Here is a 19,190-nt window from a genome sequence, read left to right as displayed (position 1 = left end):
TCAGCAAAGCATCAACTTTTATATTTTGTGGTTTAGCTATCACACAAATTAGAATCCAATTGAATGCCTTTTATTGTAATTATAAAATGTACAAAGAAATTGTAGCAGGGATAACCTGTAATTTTATAATTTAAATCTAAAATTATCATCAAGTTTAAATTTGATTTTATGCTATATTGTTCTGATGTTAGTAATGAGACATTTTATTTTTTATTTACTTTCATTAACATAACCAATGGCATTTCCCTTTAAAATGTACTTTCATATTCCTTTTTAAATGTTTTACTTGACATAGAGTTACTGTTGAGCAATAATTTTGCAACAATTATTTTTAGTAGTTTGTAAGAAAATCCAAAGAATTCTTCTGAGGCATCAGATCATTTTATTTTCTTCTTTCACTGGGTAAATATTAACAATTCGTTTTAGAAAAAGTTCGGCTGCGCCCCTTTGCTAAGTTCATGACACTAAATTAGCAGATGAAGGCATTAGGCCTGCCTGTGAAGGACAGGACTCTGGGTGGATGTTGCCGGGCTGCTCAGGTGTATGGATAACCATGGTGCATTTCAGCCTCAGCTAGAGAGCAAGCGGGTTTGCTGTGCAGAGAGTGTAGTCTCTGAGTACTGGATTGATTTTTCTCCTCTCCCCGGCGCCCTGCCTCCTTTGTGGTTCAGTAGTTGGACATCCTGAAGCGAAGATCTCTCAGTCACTCCCTGACCTGGAGGAGAGCTGACTGGATACCGAGAGGACCGAGCGTGCACAGCAAAATCTGAAGCAGCTTCACACCCGCACTCAGCAGGCCCAGGAGCTCCAGAGTAAGTTATATATATGTTTACTGCTAAACCCAGGTTTTTCCAGCAGGCCTCAGACTCAGTCCTGTTGTGCTTTATGAAAAGTATTTTTAGCAGAGCAATAGTTTTCAGGAGCACATTTAAGATATTTATTTCCAAGTGTTGCTTCATATTCTGTGAATGCATTTGGATGTATGTGCTGTTAGCTTGGAAAGTGAAAGTGAAAATGGATTTTTGAAAATTAAGTCAGAGCAAAATTTGCAGAATAATGCTTGGCTTGAATATGCAATGACTTTAAATAAACTGACATGTAAAGGGACAAAAGTTGAAAAGGCAGTTAGACATTAATGCAAAGCAAGTCCACTATGAAACCAGCAGAATCAAAGCAAATGCAGTCAATGAGGAAGAGATGGGGGAAAAAAAAGGCGCAACCAATCTGAGTCCTTGACTGTGTGGATTGCTAATGATTGTCTCACCTGTTGCTAAGCCTCTGGGCAGACTGTGGCTGTGAGGCTTGCTCAGTATCAACAGTGCTGCCAAAATATTTTCATTGTGAAACTGAAGTATGTTGTAATGTTTGTGACCACTTTGGAACTATACGTTGATTAGGTTTGCCTTGTTTTATATTTTGTCTCTCATAGAGATGTATTTGCAACAAAAGATATGGATTTAATATAAGATACACATTCTGCAGTTCAGCAATAGTTTTTTTGTGCACATATTTCAAGCAAAAAAAGTAATTTATGAAACAGAGGTGAGCATTTGCAGAAAATTCTGTAACCATCAACATTTAGCTCATCTTTAAGGCACTGTACCTTATCAATAAACCCCATAGAAATATATTAGCAAAATCAGTAACAAAAATCCTTAGGACATGCCGAAACATTTGTAATCAAGCTTTATATTTGTTTTCTCTTACTTTGTAATTTCTTTCATTGTTTGAATAGTGATAGTATTGTCTGTAAAATATGCCAGCAGTCTCTTTCTGATTCTGTGCTTTTACGAACACCATGACTGTATAAGTCTTATACGACAACAACACATACAATAAAGGTTGGTACAATAAAACACAGACAACACGTTTGTTGGCACCAACACGTTATAGATTTAAAAAACTGTGTGACAGGGCAATTTTAGCCAATCTGTCGCATCCCCTCTTCTTTTAACATTAGTTAATGTATGCCCCATCTAGAAATTGAGGAGAACAGTTGCTGGATTTTAGTGGAGAAATGAAAAATACATTGTCTGGATTCTAGCTTATGTTGCTCTAAACCCTGTGTATACCCAGAGGCGATTCTAAAGTGTCTTGGGCCCTAGGCAAACATTCACAGGGGGCCCCTCCAACTAACTAATCAACCTTATATAATAAATAATCTGACACTTGTGAAAAATCTGAAAGAAAAACATTTTAAATAGTGCACATTTGTATTGTTTAAAAATAAAAATAAACATTAAAAGTGTGCAGTCTAAAAATACAATTCATAGGAAGTAGAACCACAACAATAAAAATAAACATAATTAAATGATTGAGATAACAAAATAACTTTGAAAAATATACACAGTCATACAATATACATAAAACATTTCTCAACAAAGTATAGACACTCTGAAGTCACTGCCCACTGACCTGTTGAGCACTGTCTTTACAAATGCTGCTGTCAAGCCTTCGCTTGTGCCAATTCTGTTATGAAGTCCTCAAGATCCAAAGATCTTTGCACATAGTGCTCTATTGAAATAAGTGCTAGTCCTGAAAGTTTCCCTTGGAACATAGTACCGTGATTCCCAACCCCCGGTCCCCGGACCGGTACCGGTCCGTACAGCCGTTACTACCGGGCCGTGGAATGGCTTGTGTTCCGATCATAATTAGGGCTGCAACGATTCGTCGACGTTGTCGACAAAAAAGCGATAATCAAAATTGTCACCAGACGTTTTTTTTCCCAATGGAGTGAGGCATCTCACTTCACTTCACCTCATACAATCTCTGCCCAGAGCCGCGCTGCAGGACGTCTCAGCGGAGCCTTTTTTTTTTTTCTTTTGCGCCCTCCCAGCGCAGCTGCGGGTAACAAAACTTCAAATGTTCGGGAGCATTTTAGCCTGGATACGGCGAATAAAAGAACACTTGCAAGTAGGGTTGCCACCCGTACCGTAAAATACGGAATTGTCCTTTATTTGAGAAGAAAATGTTGCGATTTGTCCCGTATTTTCATTAACGCCCCATACACACGTCTGTCACACACACACATCAACACTAAATTGATCAATAATAACACAAATTAAAGCTGCAAGCAGCGATGAACGGGCCCTCGCACTCACGGCCACCGCCCCCCATAAGCATATCAGAAATGACACCACCCACGACTTCCTATGTAAAACCATTCAAAAGTTATAGCAGAAAAAAGGGACAACCAATCAGAAGAAGGGGCGGGGCTAATTAAGGCCAAAGAAGCTCAACGACTCATTACAGAGTCCCATGACACCACCCACGACTCTCTATGTCAAAACATTCAAATGTTATAGCAGGAAATAGGGACAACCAATCAGAAGAAGGGGCGGGGCTAATTCAGGCCAATGAAGGTCAAGGACTCCATACAGAATCTGATGACACCACCCACGACTCTCTATGTCAAACCATTCCAATGTTATAGCAGAAAATCGGGACAACCAATCAGAAGAAGGGGCGGGGCTAATTAAGGCCAAAGAAGCTCAACGACTCATTACAGAGTCCCATGACACCACCCACAACTCTCTATGTCAAAACATTCAAATGTTATAGCAGGAAATAGGGACAACCAATCAGAAGAAGGGGCGGGGCTAATTTTCACCAATTATGGTCAAGGACTCTATACCGAGTCCCATGACACCACCCACGACTCTTTATGTCAAACCATTCAAAAGTTATGGCAGAGAAAAGTATTCTAGTGGGCGCTGTTGAGCCGTTAGGCCACGCCCATTAATGCAAACCATGAAATATCAAATGTATTGACAGGCCTGGCTTTTCTTTAAGTTGCAACATGATACAGGTGTGTACCGATTTTTGTTCATGTACGTCAAACCGTATTATGGGGCTTGAGGCGCAAAGTTTTTTCTGTCGAACCAATCAGATGAAGGGTGGGCGCGCTTTTTGCCATCTAGCTTCGCCACGGTAACGCTTTTGAAAGAGAAAAGTAATGCGTGGTGTCGGAAAATGGAGACGCACATTTTGATGTATAACACACCTGGGTGCACGTTACGGTTCGGGCCGTATTAACTGCCGAAGGAATGGCATAAATTAGGCCAAAATGACACGATTAATTGAAAATGGCCGACATCCTGTTCGGTTTCGGGCATGACCCCAAGAGACTTTTGTTAAAGTTGCGCCATGATACAGGTGTGTACCGATTTTCGTGCATGTACGTCAAACCGTATTGTGGGGCTTGAGGCACAAAGTTTTCAAGGGGGCGCTGTTGAGCCATTTTACCACACCCATCAATGCAAACCATTAAATATCACATTTTCCGCCATGCCTGGCTTGTGTGCAAGATTTGGTGACTTTTTGGGCCGTTTAGGGGGGCAAAAAGGACCTCCTTTCGTTAGAAGAAGCAAGCAAGCAAGCAAGCAAGCAAGCAAGCAAGCAAGAGACACACATACAGAGAAAATCATGGCGGTACAGATGAGAGGATAGTAGTTAAAATCAGATCACTCAAATGAACGACGATCATACAGTACAGCTGTATCTCATGGTCCAGAATGTATGATATTATATTAATCTATTATACCATATTATATTACATGTTGTTATATCATATTAGCGTACCCAGTAATATAGCATATTGTATTATTATATTGTATGTTGCTTTATTTCATATATTTTTGACTGTATTATATATCATAGCGATTGCATTATTATATAATTTCATTTATAACACTAATATACAATTCCTCACACACACACACTCCTTCCAAATTTTTCTTTTTTTTCCGTTATGTTTTTTGTTTTAAAGTTTGTTATGTCTGTTATTCAAATATATTAATACATTCATTAATATGCTATACTGTATTTTGTATTGTGTATATTGTGTGTGTGTGTGTGTGTGTGTGTGTGTGTGTGTGTGTGTGTGTGTGTGTGCGCATGTATATATATATATATATATATATATACATATACATATATGTGTGTGTGTATACCTGAAGTGTGACTACCTGCAGAACGTATTTTAGCATGAAAGCTTGCATATTTAACGTACATCAAGCATCCTGTATCATAGCTACATGTCTGACGTTTGTAACAAAGCAAACCGCGTGAAAATCGGTTGAAAATTAAGCAAGTTATAGTTATTTTACTTATGCAGACACCTCCTTCCACAATAGAAGTGAACGCACTAGAGTGAAAGTGATACCGATCCAAGATGGCGGCCACGCCCGACGTTCTCAGGCAGTCAATGTGGCGCCTCGACCAAGATGGCGGCCGCGCTGAACATCAGCCCCTCCCCCCGCGGGAGCTGCGCGCGCAAACCAACCATAACATTTGTAAATACATATAATATAAACTCCTAAGTATGTGTTCATGTGAGTGTGTATATATAAATATATTGAAGTGTCAGTGTGTTGTTTTTTTTCTTGGTCTACTTATCATTGAATATAAACTCCTAAGTATATATTTACAAATATTATGGAAGACAACACAGTAAGCAGGCTATTAATTAATGACATCAATAACCATTTACCCGATTTTTGTTATCTGTGACTGTGATTGTGGGAAAGTATGACGAGGGGGGACTTTTCACGGCAGGGGGGCTGAATCCGGCACAACACCGGCCCCCCGGAGCCCCCGGGTTCGGACCCCCGGGTTCGGACCTCCGGGTTCGGACCCCCGGGTTCGGACCCCCGGGTTCGGACCTCTGAGCCCGGAGTTCCTCGACGGTCCGGTCCGTATGCGGCTCCGGAGCTAAGCTAAATACTTAGCCCATGCAAAGATCATATAAATGACATAAAAAAAACCTGAACTTACCGCTGACTCCTGTCAGTTACCGGGTCCGTGCTGTGGGATCTGATCCTTTTATAACGGTTAATGTCCATGCAAAACCTCATCTTAACTCTCCCTCACTGTTCAGCAGCCACGGCTGCTAAACACTGGCTGCAGCTGGAGCGGACTGAGCTGGTGGTGGGCGTGGTTTCAGCAGCGGAGGAGATGGGGGTGGTGTGCATTTTGGTGACGTAAAGAAAATGCACAAATCTAAACGGCCTCACAGAAACCACATGACACGGGGGGACTCTGTAAGGGTGGGGGCGAGCAGACCCTGCAGATTTTCATGGGATTTCATCTTTCCTGTGTTGGCAGGGTGAACGTCAGAGATGTAGTTATAACACTGCATACTTGTGAATAATTATAAACATTTAATTAAACGTACTTTTATATGAAAATAACCAGAAACAGATAGCTATAACATGGTATTTATATACTGCTTTAATGAACATTATTTTTATAGCCTATAAGCTATAAATATTATTTTTCTATTTTAATAAAATTTCTCTCATTTCAATTAAAACAAATAGGAATATTATCGGTTTTAATGACAATTATTGTACATCACAGCTAATTGTAAAATACATTGATTCAATTCGATTATATACAGGAATTACAGGCTATGATAATAATAGAAAAGAAAGAAAAATGACTCAAACAAAAAAAAAAACAGTGAGTGAGACAAGCAAGACAGCGACAACCAATGCAAGTGGGATGTCAACAGTGTATACATATTTCAAAACACAGACAACAACTTCTGAGCAAGTGGTTTGTTGAGCAGATATTGGAATTAATCTCAGATATTTGCATGAGGTCACTCTCACTCTCAACTAAATAAATAAATATATATAAATACAACAACACACCCCTCTCCTCTTAAAATAAATTCAAATAAACAATCAAACTTATTTCCTTATACAATTTATACAAAAACCATATGTCTTTGTAAAAGAGCATAATACAAAGTCTTTCAGAATAAATGTACGTATTTTTAACGTGTGACAGCATCCTGTATCATAACTACATCTCTGCCGTTTGTAACAAACCAAACTGTGTGGAAATCGGGTAAAGAGTCTGAGAGTTATGAATGATTGTAGTCCGGGAGAAACCTTGCTCAGTAGAAATGATGCACTAAGACGCAAATAATGCCCTGTCCAAGATGGCGGCCGCATCGATCGGCGCCCGGTCCAAGATGGCGACCGCGCCCCACCCATGGATGTATTATAGAAACGGCCCCACCCTCCCCTCCCCCGAAGAGCTGCGCGCGCATTCCAAACTGCACTCATCCCCCCACCTTCCCCCCGCGGGAGCTCAACCCCTCCCCTCCCCTCCCAGTGCTGCTGCAGTCTTCTCAGCTGCAGTCCTGCTGCATCTGACTGAGACACAGTCTGATCACACATAAATATTCATTTAAAATCACGTCTAATGATTAGGTTTATCAAAATCACAGGACATTTTCAAAATACAGTAAACAATATACTTATGAAGTCCCATATGTCTACGACATTTATTGACAAAGACATAGCTTTTTACGTTATTAGTTCATTTTTTGAATTTTTAGAGTGACCAAGTTTTTCAAAAACAATATGTTACAGTGTATGATTTTTTACTCCTGTTGTAAGCTATCTGAAACTGTCATTTGATTTTCCATACACAAAATCTTTGATTTTTAATTAATATTTTTCCAGAAATACAGAGTGACATAAAAATGCCAATTCCTTTCAAGAAATAACCACGATACGCGACACAGTCAACAAGGAACCTACTGCCAATCAAATGTGTCAATTTCATTAAGATTGGATAAACCAAACAGCAACTAAAGCACATAATTTGATGAAAAATGTATACCTGACCAAAAGGTGGCGCTATGGAGTTCATCCAACATTGTCATATCCACTTGTTCAGAATGCAAGCCCGATTAAATGTATTGAATTTGGGTTCATTCTGACCAATTATGTTTAAGTTACAACAACTTTTATGTTCATGGCGAGACCTCGAAATTTGACAACCTCTGACAGCGACGCCCTTTGACACAAACTTACAGTTTTCTCTGTCAGTCATCATCAATGCCTTACCTATTATCTCACCAACTTTGAGATCAAGAAACTGATCTCGTTTGGAGCACAGATGCAAACTAGAAGACATGACAATTCCTGGTGCCAACAGGTGGCGCTACAACCGATCCTGAATATTCCACCATAGATGTCTTCAGGCTCAACCTACAATCATGCACATACGTTTTCGACCACATCAAATCATGTATTGCTGAATTACAGCCAATTGATGTTTGATGGCGAAGCTTAAAAATGACCTCAAACTTCGCCGGATCACTACGGTCACGCCCTCTGGCAGAAACTTAAAAGCTTCGCAATTTAGCGTCGGCCATGTGTCTAGATTGTACAAACCAAGTTGTGAGCCAATTCGATAAAATCTCTAGGAGGAGTTCGTTAAAGTACGAGGCCTAGAAATGATCAGAATTCATGAAAAATGACATTTTCTGTTCAAAATGCCGGACTTCCTGTGTAACTTAGAGCATGGGTCCAAAAGACTTTTTTGTAGCTCTTTGTCTAATATAATACACACATAAAGGTCATTGCTGTAAGTCAAACCATATTGTGGGGCTCGTCAAAAAACATAAAATAGGTGGCGCTATAGAGCCCATTCTTGTGGACCCATGCCTGTCGCCCATAAAATACGTAATTTTACGCGACTCTGGAAGCGTGTGCAAAATTTGGTGAGTTTTGGAGCATTTTAAGGCCTCCAAAAAGGCAATTTATTTACGGCGAGAATAATAATAATAATAATAATAATAATAATAATAAACATCACAGATACAATAGGGTCCTCGCACTTTCAGTGCTCGGGCCCTAATAAAACACAGGAAACATTAAGGCCAGCAAAATCTTTGTGGCGGACCTGCTGCGTCTGTGCCCAGATCTTTCTATGTGCCAGACAGCGCTGCGGGGAGGAATCGGGCTTCACTTCCAGGTAGGGGTTGGGAATTGGAATTAAAAGTTCCGTATTGAACCAATACGGACATATATTATGCCAGGCCCGGTTCTACGAGGGTGCATAAGCAAGCATTGCACCCTCAGTTTGTGTTTGCGTGCTCAGTTGAAAAGACGAAAAGAAAAAGAAAAGAAAAAATCGTGCGACGCGCACTGTACGTTCAGGTCTCCGCGTATCCTACCCCGTAAACTCTGCGTCGGTGCAACGCGGAACCATAAATCAGCCAGCGTCCGTCACTCATCTCCGTGCAGCAGTTACCTGCAGCAGCAAGACGCTGCTCTGATTATGGCTCACAGTTTATGAAAGCCCCAAATAAAAAAATAATTAGAGAATATTTTATGAAATCAATAAACAATTCCATCATCAAAATTATAACATAGGTTCAAAATATCATGCTTTGCATGTAATAAGACTAGGTAATATATTAGTTTCACCTTTTAAGTTGAATTATTGAAATAAATTTAACTTTTACACCAAATTCTAGTTGAATTATTGAAATAGATTAACTTTTACACCATATTCTAGTTGAATTATTGAAATAAGTTAACTTTTACACCATATTCTAGTTGAATTATTGAAATAAGTTAACTTTTACACCATATTCTAGTTGAATTATTGAAATAAGTTAACTTTTACACCATATTCTTCACCTGAAGCATTTTTTTGTCATATAATTTCCTCCAAAACTTGTATAAATCGAAATGTGTTTCTTTGAGTGGCAGCCCTGTCATGGCTTGGCGGACAATAAGTTCTGGTACCCGACTGGACTGAACAGCGCCATGCACAGGTGCTGTATGCAGGTTAGGTTCAGTCAGCTGCAGAGATGAGCGGACCTCAGCAAACCTCCATGAGCCGTTTCTTTACTGGTTGTTCGAGTAAAAGAAATGGTGATGAACAAGTGGAAAATCCTACCAAAAAGAAAAGCAAAAGCTTTAATCGCAAGTACGACATTATGTATATAAAATATGGATTTGTTGCAATTGGCGATTTGGAGGCGCCAAACCCACTATGTATTTTATGTGGAGAAACGCTCGCCAACGAAGCAATGAAGCCATCCAAGCTTCAAAGACACTTAAATACAAAACATCCTTCTCTCAAAGACAAACCAGTGGATTTTTTCGAAAGGAAAAAACGTGAGTTAGATTTGCAGAAGCAAGTTTTAAAGGCCACAACATCAGCTAACGTCGCTGCAACGAGGGCTTCATATCTCGTTGCTCACCGGATTGCAAAAGCTAAAAAGCCCTTTACAATTGGAGAGGAGCTAATACTGCCCGCTGCAAAAGACATCTGCCTCGAACTTTTGGGGGAAAAAGCAGCTGGCAAAGTGTCGCAGCGGTCTGGCAATTGAAATAGGCTGTTATTTTCGTAAAATGAGTCGCCACCTGTTGGTGGATAAATATATGCACCTGAAACCATTGTAAAGTTAGTAAAACAATGATAGCCTGCATTTTAAAATGCATAGTTTTTTTCTAAAATGTTTATTAAAATTTACATAAATTGTCAACCGGTCCCTGAGCTTTTTGTTTATACTTCTGCTGGTCCTCGGCACAAAAAAGGTTGGGAACCCCTGACATAGTAGACCTGAGGTTGGTTTTGATGAGTTTAAAAGCTGAGAGGCTTCTCTCCCGAGAGGTAGCAGTGACTGGGAGAGTTACCAGCAGAGGAAGGGCAATGCTGTGGTTATAACTTAGCATTCTTAGCTTGACAGTTAAGTTTAACTGGACACAGCTTTGATTAGATTGCAGAGGAACGAGTTTTGTCCAAGATAGCTGTTTCATTTTAAGCCTGCTAGCTGAGTAAACAAGTTGATTGCAGGTGTCTTTACTGTGACACTCAACATTAGCAGGACACACTGAGCTGCTCTGAGCTAAATTAGCTTATGTATTATCTGCACTACTTACCACTTTCTTGATGCCTTTTTTGCACCAGTTTTTTTTCTCTTTCGTTTCCCATTACCAGATGGATGGCTTCTCTTCATTTTGATAGACCCTCTCACCAGGTTTGTTTACATAAGACAGGATTGCTGAGAGAGGGAGAGGTAGAGGCGGGGCCAATTTAGGGAGTTCCCCGTCGACCGACCACTGTCATTGCAAATTCTTCTTACTGTCACAGTTCTGTTGTGATTCAAATTTGGTCGGCCCTTGGGTGCATTACTGCCCATCCCATAGGCCGTAATGCACTGATAACAAGCCATATGGTCCCCTCTAGCCTTTATCCTGAAGGATTTCCCGTCCATGGTTTAAAAAAAAATAAATTAATCTTAAATTTTTATTTGACTGACCACAGCAAAGTTTTACACCTTTGCATCTCTCAATTTTAAGTTTTTTTTTTAGAGTATTTAGGGATCATCTTCACACGTGGCTTATTCTTTGCATGAAAGACTTTTAACCTGAATTTGTGGATGGACTGGTGAACTGTCATCTTACGTATTCTTAAATTGTTGAACAAGTTTTTTGGATGTTTTAAAACTTTTATTGTATTTTATCACCTTTTTGTTTTCATTTTTATTGTGTTCTAAAGGCATATGGTCAACTTTTGTTGTTTTTAAACATGTGTAAATAAACCTTGACCTTCAGTAAATCACACAACTATTGCTTTTAAATGTGGGTAAACTTTAGTTACAAAGGCTGGAGTGGAGGTGCACTGTTCAGCAGTAGAGGCCAGTGTCTTTAAATGAGACTGAAGTTAAATGTATGCTTCAGCAAGAGACTGATGTAAATCTTATGGCATCAGTTGTCTCAGTTGGTACGATAATTTCACTGTGGAACACAAATGTAAAGCATAAAAGGCTACATTTTAAAAGCTCTGCCAGTCCGTGTGAATATTTGGTTTGAAAGTTGTACTCAACCTTCATTACCATTTTATATGTACATATTTTTCTGTGCTGAAGTAATTTTTTTTAAAGAGATTATTGTAAATATGAATAATATTTTATTTATAGGTGCCATTCAAGGGTACTCAAGGTCACCATACAAGGAGACACAGCAACAATCACACAGGGCAATGCAACATAAAACAGTAAAACAATAAGAGAATAACAAAAAGAAAACTACAAAGAATAAGCTATTTTAAAAAGATGCATCTTAAGTAGGGATTTGTAAGTCAGTATTGCATATTTGACATGATACAGAAATCCAGAGACGAGGGGCAGAGGAGCAAAAGGGTTTGAAGCCCATGGTGACCATACGATATCATATATTCAATACATGATTTGATCGGATGTCAGTGAAGCTGCTACAAGACAGGAGTGACGTGATCTATTGAGGGTGTTCTTGTAATAATGTGGGCAGCTGAGTATTGGATTAGTTGAAGTTTGTTGATGGATTTAAGAGGACTAGATAGAAGGGAGTTACAGTAGTCAAGATGAGAAGTAACTACAGCACGAACCAAAGTAGCAACAGGTGAAAATGGTTGATATTTCAAAGGTGAAAATAAGCAGAGCATTGTTATTATTGTTCAACAGCTGTTTCCTCTTCACATATTATTTCAACTGTTCGGAAATATGATTTACCAGTTGGATAAGCAGAGACACAGGAGCAGATCCAATTGTGGAGCCATTACTGCCCAGTGTTATCCCCTTAGTAATCCACCTGCTGCTGCTGCTTGATTTGAGTTTTTGTGTTTTGGGCACAAAAGGCCAAGCTTGGAGCTTTGCTAGATGGATCCTCTCATGATTTTTATGCCACAAATCTCAGAAGAATCCATCTGTTTTGCAATATTATGTTGTTTTTTTGCAGCTGCAGAAAGTCCATCAGGAACTGGAGCTTTAAGGTCTGAATTTCAGACATGAAGACATGTTGCACAGGCATGCATGCTAGCATCAATCATTTCAGACATATCTAGCCTACACTGTAGGCTCCGAGTCAGTCTGACATAACATAAGATGACCCTGTGGGAGCTAGTTCAGGCATGCATCTCAAGCAGCATTTTTGGAGGGAGATTAAGTTCAGCTCTGCCAATATCTCTACGTATGAATAATAAATGGGGATTAACGAGATCGGAGCCTAGATGCCAAAAATCAAGTGTTTTGTCATTAACAAATCATTTGCATTCCTCAATATTAGAGCTGACAGACTGAACTCGTTCTTAGTTTTACATTTCATCCAAATCATTGTCCTCCAGGAGACTGTTGTGGATAGAAAGTTTCTTGGCTTTGTCTGTTTATAATAAATTTCTATCGTAGTGTTTTGACAGGATCGCAGCTGTCTGAATTTTACTGCCAAGTTAAAATATTTAATTTTTAATAATGAAAAAAAATAAAAAAGTTGTACAGATTTACAATATTGCAGAGCAAAAATGGTATATTTGAAATGAGATTTTATCATGACCAAACAAGTGATTTCAAACGCTTGTGCTCATTCGTTACTTGGATCACACAGTGCTGCAGTACATTATCATTTCCATATTTCTCTGTGTCAGGTTTTCAGGAAGTTCGCTTAATAGGAGTATGGCTCACATGGAAACAGAGATTGAAGCGCTTATGGGATACAAGCAGGAGTGAAGAGCTCAGGTCAGTCTATCTCAAATATTCACCACTGTATATGATGACCATCACACCTCTGCACGTGTGACCAACAGCATCATAAAAGAGCAATCACAAAATAGAAAGGGACTGTAAATCTATATATTACATCCATAATACGTAATTATACATCCACCAGTCACAATAATCCTTGAATCTATCAATTTTGTAAATCTGTAGTTGTCAGTGTTTAAACCTAATTACAAGTGAATGTTTTTAAAGGTACAATGATAATGCTTTGTTGTTTGTTTCTTCATTTGCTTTATGTACCTTGATGTGAATGCTGTTTCCTTGAAATGTAGATGTATCACAAGCAAATATTAATTTGCTTTGCGGATATGTCAAGCTACCTTCTGTTGGAGTTCATTACATAGGCCAAAAAAGTAATGGGGGGCCAATCAGATCAGTCTATCCTTGTTGAGAGAATCTCTGGGCAGGTTTAACACAATGACGACTGAATGTTGACGTAATCTGGGTGGTAAATTGTGCAGACGGGTGCAGCTGAGGAATAGCAGGTGGTTTTTTGGGGGGTTTTTTTTACAGCTCTAGTGATCTTTATTCAAGGTGTATATAGAAGGAGGGTAGATAGAGAATGGGGACGACATGCAGCAAAGGGTGGCAGGCCAGGACTCAAACCTGTGACCGCTGCAGGAGTGTAGCCTCAGTACATGGCCGGTTGCTTAAACCACTGTGCCACCCAGCAGCCCAGAATAGCAGGTGTTTCAATCAGCTTTTGCATCGACAGTTAAAGGTTCAGACTTCATCTTTGAAAATTGAACAGAATACTCAAATAATTTCTTTGTGAGATAGAAGTATTTGCAGAGAGGCTACAGCAAACATTTAATCAATTTTTCTACACAATGCACTCTCTCATTGAGTCGTTTCGAATATGTCGCTCTGAATATGTCACCTTGTTCGTTGTCCTGTCTGGTTGAAGCGGTAAGCAACTGCGATCAAAGGCAGTTTGGTAAGCAACTGTTGGCGCCTGGTTTGGATCGTTTTCAGACCCTAAATCTTTCTAGATGTGTATCTGATCTATCAGGCTAGTATTATGTTGAATGGCTAGGAATTCTATCAATATACTAGTGCACATAATTAATTTACACGTTCTTCTCTCATACATGTAGGATGTTTTAAAACCCTAAAGGCCTTAAAAAAAGGTGCAAGTCCTAAAATATTTTTGGGATTCTGAAAGATGAATATTAATTTGGCCAAATTATTAAAAAAGTAGGCAATCACACACACACAACCCGACTTTAATCCTGTCATAGTAAATTTATTACAACATGTGAATTTATAACCAGATTCCTGACACACAGTCCATTTTAGCCAATGCTGGAGATGCACCACAGCATTGTATCCCAACTGCCAATAAATCATAAACAAGAAATAGTTTCACACTCTTTGAATCCATGACTTCAGTTTTCACCTGCTTACGTCCAGCTGAGAATCAGCAAACCAAGCACACATCAAACACCAGCAGCTTTAATCCTGGCAATAACTGGCAGTCAATTACTTTGAAAATAAAACAAAAAAGAAAAAGTAGCAACACTTCAACCTTCAAAAAACTGAAAAGCACTGCTTGAGAGTTACCTGATAGTGTTAAGCACATAATTCTTCTATAAACTGTGGCTCCTAACTATGTTGCCTGGCTCATAACTTTTAACTAGCTTTTTACTGTTTGGAACAACTCTGCTGTCGCAAGGTGGAGGAACAGATTCAAGTGGGGCAGCTGTGAACCGGAGGATAGAGTCGGTCATCCTCCAGTCGGAAGGTCAAGGCTTTCATCCCCAGCCACATGTCAAAGTGGAAAGTGCATTTGGAATTTATATATAGATAGTAAGAAGCACTGCATGTTTATGTGAAAGGGTGAATGAGAAACACATTGTAAAGTGCTTTGTAGACCCCAGACAAGGTTAAAAAGGTGCTATTTAAGTGCAGACCATTTACCATTACAACACTATAACTTTACATTAACCCGGTCTTTAATTTCACCTCCGTGACTCTGAACGCTATGTGGGACATGGAGATAACAGTTATTCTAGAAGCCATTTAAAAACGTAATGGCTGATTATGACTGATCCACTGGCATTCATTTCTCACTTACAGAACCACTGTGCTCTGCTGTGTCCCACTTCCCCCAGTTACGGTCACAAAAGGATAACAAATAACTGTGCACAGTCACATGATTAATTTATAATTTACAGAAATAGCTTGACAGCCCTATGAAAAAGAGATGAAAAAACAGTCAACAATGTTTGTTAATCAAACTTTATAGTAGAGTATAGAGTAGAGTATATTCACAACACTGACAGTAAGTTCTCTGGAAAAGAAACCTGGGAACAAGTTACACACAAAAAAAATACATATTTAAGCAAAACAACCATCACACATGTACACACAGATCATAAGTCATACTGCTAGAAATAGTGAAGCCTTACGGTTTGAGGTACAGACAGGAGAACAAATATCTCCAGCTCCAGTCGTGTTGCAGCTCATTACACACATGAAGAACTTTCAAAAGCAACTTAATCGGTGATGTGATGTCATGTTTGTTTGCACTGAACTCAAGTGAAGATGTAATGAAATGTAGCAGCTTGGATAGTAAGGCCTTGGTAATGAACTCGCAGGAATGCTGATGTCTTCTATATGCAACCTTTTCCCCCCGGCGTCAAGTGTAAAAGCTGCTTTATGTTGGATGAAGGTTCAGTGAGCAGCACATTAATGCATAAAATAATCATTAAATGTATAATGGAATGTATAACTGGTTTGCTTTGTGTTTGTTTTTTTTATGGTAAAACAACCTTAAATCTTTTGGGGTATTAGAATATTATTTATTCTCTTTTTTAATTAAGTGAGGCTTAAAATGACGACCACAGAGGAGCACGTTTTCACCAACATCCAAACCTCATAAAAGTCATGGTGGTTCAAACAAACTGAGTTATATACATTTACACATTGTCGCTTTTACACAGGAAGGTTATTTGTTTTGTCGCTACAAGCACTTTTGTGGAAATTGTCCACGTTGCATAGTACACAGTTTGCGCAATATGATCTGTGTTGCATCATTGCATCGCAAAATGGACCGCGTTAAGTGAACCCAGTCTGTGTAACTATCTGATGTAAAATTGACATAACAATTCCTAAGAAACGTTGAGCTTGAGTTGCTTTTGGCAAAAAATCTGCTCTTCCGTGGTCATACAAGCAATATGGCTTTCTTTTAAAATACAATCTGTGTGCAGTGGAAGGATTTGATACTTAAACAAGCTGAAACTATCAATCTGGCCTTGTAAATGATTGTGTATATATTACTCCATCCGAATCACATGATTTGTTTTTTACTCACCGAGTTTTTATTTGGCTGTGTCATATATAGATGCACGTACTGTATATCAGCTTGTCTGACTGAAATATTTACTCACAGTGGACATTTATGTCAAACTCTACTCCTCAGGATTGTTACAATTGAATAATCATGATGCTCGAAGGGGATAAAAAGTTAACGAACGTACAGTAAATACTCATTAAAGGTTAAATATGTTTTGTTTCTCTTGGAAGAAATTTAAATGACTACAGTTTTTGGACAAATATCAGTGTGCACAACTATTAGGCAACTACATTGAAAATTAAAGCTGCAAGCAGCGATGAACGGGCCCTCGCACTCATGGCCACCGCCCCCCATAAGCATATCAGAAATGACACCACCCCACGACTTTCTATGTCAAACCATTCAAATGTTATGGCAGAAAATAGGGACTATGAAATATCGACCAATCAGAAGAAGGGGCGGGGCTACTTTGTATCAATTATGGCCAAGGAATCAAAACCATGTCCGATGACACCACTCACGAGTCTTTGTCAAACCATTCAAAAGTTACTGCAGAAAATAGGAACTCTGAAATATCGACCAATCAGAAGAAGGGGCAGGGCTAATTTGCACCAATGAAGGTCAAGTACTAAAGTACTAAAACTACCGACTTTGATGACACCACCCACGACTCTCTATGTCAAACCATTCAAAAGTTACAACAGAAAATAGGGAAAGCCAATCAGAAGAAGGGCTAATTCAGGCCATGAAGGTCAAGGACTCAATACCGAGTCCGATGACACCACCCATGACTCTTTATATCACACCATTCAAAAGTTATGGCAGAAAATAGGGACAACCAATCAGGAGAAGGGGCGGGGCTAATTCAGGCCAATGAAGGTCAAGGACTCAATACAGAGTCCGATGACACCACCCACAAGTCTTTATCCCAACCCGTTCAAAAGTTATGGCAGAGAAACATTTTCAAGGGGGCGCTGTTGAGCCCTTAGGCCACGCCCACTAATGCAAACCATGAAATATCAAATTTATCACCAGGCCTGGCTTGCGTGCCAAATTTGGTGACTTTGGGGGAACTATCAAATATGGACCAATCAGATGAAGGGGGGGGGGCGTGCTTTTTGACGTCTAGCGTCGCCACGGTAACGCTTTTGAAAGAGAAAAGTAATGCCTGTTGTTGCAGGATGGATATAACACACCTGGGTGCCCCGTTATGGTTCGGGCCGTATTAACTGCCGAAGGAATGGCATAAATTGCGCCAAAATTACGCGATTAATTAAAAATGTTCAAAATGGCCGACTTCCTGTTCGGTTTCGGCCATGGCGCCAAGAGACTTTTCTTTAAGTTGCGACATGATACAGGTGTGTACCGATTTTCGTGCATGTACGTCAAACCGTATTGTGGGGCTTGAGGCACAAAGTTTTCTAGGGGGCGCTGTTGAGCCATTTTGACACGCTCATTAATGCAAACCATTAAATATAAAATTTTTCGCCAGGCAAAATTTGGTGACTTTTTGGGCACGTTTAGGGGGGCAAAAAGGCCCTCCTTTCGTCAGAAGAAAGAATAATAAAGAAAAATTCCTACAGATACAATAGGGCCTTCGCACTGTCAGTGCTCGGGCCCTAATTAATGAGTTATATGCTTATTCTAAATTTTTATACATTGTACAATGTAAGGAAAGCCGAATGGTAAACAAAATGTTTGACCAACCAAAAATATTCTGCGACAACTACAGATATCTTTTTTCTCATATCGGCCATCAGCGTTTCATCCACGAAGTTAGTCTTGGACTTAGAGGTGTTTGATGAAGCAGTATTTGGGATGGATTTCATGGCCTCTGTGAATGCTGCAGACCACTGCTTTAAGAAAGTATCTTCCACAAACTGAAAACACATTTAGGAGTAGAATTCAATTGATCTTCAACTCAGCAAAAATCCAGTAGCTTATCATTAATAACAACAGATCACAGCAGCACTCCTCCTCCACCCTGCTGGCGACGGATTGCAGGTGTTGCCCATGTCTCCCTTGTTTCCACCAAGACTCAGTGTCATTTCATTTATCCGTTAAAGCTCGGGTCTTGCTTTAGCTTGTAAATCTTATTCGGTTATGATCATGTTCTTGCCTTCTCTCTTGATTTTCTCTCAGAGCAGTTGACACCTTGTATTACTGGAGAGTTTAGTTGCAGCACTGAAAATCGGTGGCACTGGAGGACAATCCATATTTTACAGTCTTTTACAGTTAATTTTCACCTATCCTCAGTTTTTTACCACCCTGCTAATTTTTTCACACCAAATAGTTGTGCTTTAAGAATAGTTATGCAGTTTCCTATTTTGTTCCCCTTAGGGAATAAAGGTGTTAATAATCCTCACTTCACGGTGGGATGTTAAACACTTAAAGACACACCCTTCCTCATTATTGAAATCATATAACTTAAAACTTATTGAATCCAATAAACACTTAAATCTTTTGAAAATGTGCTGGGAAAAAAATACTAAAGTGGTATTAATCGCTTACCTCAAAATAGTACACACAATATATAGGATA

At 39.3% G+C, this 19,190-nt stretch overlaps 1 long non-coding RNA gene across 1 annotated transcript in view; it reads left to right on the top strand.

The window, feature by feature from the left end:
• The first annotated feature begins 449 nt into the window (after positions 1–449).
• LOC133420759 (uncharacterized) overlaps positions 450–19,190 on the top strand; it is a 77,984-nt gene continuing 59,243 nt past the window's right edge. Inside the window, exons 1-2 of the long non-coding RNA XR_009770622.1 lie at positions 450–812; positions 13,219–13,309. This is a non-coding gene — a long non-coding RNA (uncharacterized LOC133420759). The remainder of the gene's footprint in view (positions 813–13,218; positions 13,310–19,190) is intronic.

The sequence above is a fragment of the Cololabis saira genome, chromosome 2, assembly GCF_033807715.1.
Source record: "Cololabis saira isolate AMF1-May2022 chromosome 2, fColSai1.1, whole genome shotgun sequence".
Classification (NCBI taxonomy): domain Eukaryota; kingdom Metazoa; phylum Chordata; class Actinopteri; order Beloniformes; family Belonidae; genus Cololabis; species Cololabis saira.
This window is presented reverse-complemented; position numbering and strand designations above follow the sequence as displayed.